Genomic DNA, 1,893 nt, shown 5'->3' with positions numbered 1-1,893 from the left:
TTTTTGATTTATTGTAGAGAAGAGGTCTCACCAAGTTGCCCAGGTGGGTCTTGAACCCGCGGGCTCAGGCAATCCACTCACCTCGGACTCCCAAAGCGCGGGATTACAGGCTGAGTCACTGAGCCCGGCGTGCAATTCACTTTTTCTAATCTCCTATAAACAAGCACACGCACAAAAAGCCAGAAGTCAACAGAGCTTATTTTCATGATGGCAAGGCATGAGACAACAGTTCCTAGTCCTGTTGATCCCTTTCCAATTCTGAAAATATTTAGAAGGAACATTCACATGTTCACCTGTTGTGTTCCACAGTCCAACCCTGCATAGGATTGTCAACGAAGTTCAAATTTTACTATAAATTGTGGACAGCTGTTTTTTTAATCAGGGTACCATATTAACATTTCTTATCCTAAGTAACATGTTCTGTAGTCTTCAATTACAGTAAAATAAAGATCAAAAGCAAAGCATATCACAGAACTTAAAATTCAGAACAGTAGTTAGACATGTGTAGCTTGCACACACATTAATCTGTTTCTCTCAACAAAATATTAGTAATTTCCAAAATTCTATCAACTTTTTCCACACAATATGGTTCCTTCAATTTGAGGGGCAGTAACATAATCTTCTTACTAAGGAAACTAGTATGAAAATAGCAAAATCATCAAAAGAAATAATGTGAGAATATCAGTGGCTGTGTGCTACAGCAATATTGGTTTAGGCATAATATGTTCATGAAACCCCACTGTAGGCCGAGGTGAGAGAATTACCTGAGCCCACGGGTTCGAGACCAGCCTAGGCAACTTGGCGAGACCTCGTCTCTACAATAAATCAAAAAATTAGCCGAGCGTGGTGGTTGGCGCTTGTAGTGCCAGCTACTTGGAAGGCTGAGGTGGAAGGATCCCCTGAGCCCAGCAGGTCTAGGCTGTGGTGGCCAGGAGCATGCCACTGCACTCCAGCCTGGGGTAATCTGTAATCTAGTTCCTTTATTCTCTTGTGAAATCGTTAGAGGCATGAAGGATTGAGTTTATTATCTTTCTCCACCCTGTAACATATCAGGAGGTAGAGCATGCACCTACCTGTGAAGCTCATAGTGGGAATGTACTCACAGGAGTGTTTAATAAACATCTGCCCATGGGGAGATTAGAGGTTTGCTTTGGGAAGCAGAGAACACACTATCTTATGTGTTGACACTTTGTCATCTACCATACAATCTGTCGTCACCTTATTTCCTTTCCAAAATATGATTAAAAGGAAATTATCTTTGCGTTTCCTTTGTGAAGGGCTAGAAGTTTGAAACCCAAAAAGATGAAGCAAGACCGACCCCAGGGAAGGGGGAGTGGTTGGGAAGAACAGGCATAAGTAGAATTCAGGCGTCTCGGTGACGTCAGAAGGAAGCAGCGATTTAAGGGATGGATTGCAGACTCACCTGGAGAAGCAGAAGCTGCACACATGTCAAAGGTGAAAGGGCATAGCCTCAGAGGCTCCCCAGACGCAGGAAAAGTGAAACGCCCACTCCTGGGCTCTCACTGTCAAGAATACGTCTAGGGCTCGGTTGTTCCTGCCTCTGATGCCAGGGACAAACCCTACCACGCACAGTTGGGGTTGATAGGAAGGCGAAGCAAAACCGGACCCGGATTTCAGAGCCAGCGCTCGGGAATCCCCCTGCACTTCTTTCCCCCACCCCCTCCAGCGCCAGACGCCGGAGACACCTTCATGCTCGCACCCCACCTTCCCCAGGCCCTCTCGCTCTTAACAGCATCGGTCTCCATGGCGACCTGAGACCGCCGCTCCCATTGGCCCGTTCAATGTGAGGGTTGGGCCAATGGGGAGGGCCAGCCTTCTCGTTCCGACCAATGGGGAGGGTCAGCCTTCTGCTTCCGACCAATGGGACTGGCG

The 1,893-nt window shown here is 47.0% G+C and overlaps 1 protein-coding gene across 1 annotated transcript in view; it reads right to left on the bottom strand.

Annotated features, from left to right (window-relative positions):
• CCDC148 (coiled-coil domain containing 148) overlaps window positions 1-1,507 on the bottom strand; it is a 270,375-nt gene extending 268,868 nt beyond the window's left edge. The window contains exons 1-2 of the mRNA XM_008072646.2: window positions 1,424-1,507; window positions 82-153 (exon numbers count right to left, since the gene is read on the bottom strand). The gene's annotated coding sequence lies outside the window, so the exon portion shown is untranslated. The remainder of the gene's footprint in view (window positions 1-81; window positions 154-1,423) is intronic.
• Between the last annotated feature and the right edge of the window lie 386 nt (window positions 1,508-1,893).

Source organism: Carlito syrichta, unplaced genomic scaffold (genome assembly GCF_000164805.1).
Source record: "Carlito syrichta isolate Samal-C Ts95f unplaced genomic scaffold, Tarsius_syrichta-2.0.1 Scaffold315373, whole genome shotgun sequence".
Lineage (NCBI taxonomy): Eukaryota > Metazoa > Chordata > Mammalia > Primates > Tarsiidae > Carlito > Carlito syrichta.
This window is presented reverse-complemented; position numbering and strand designations above follow the sequence as displayed.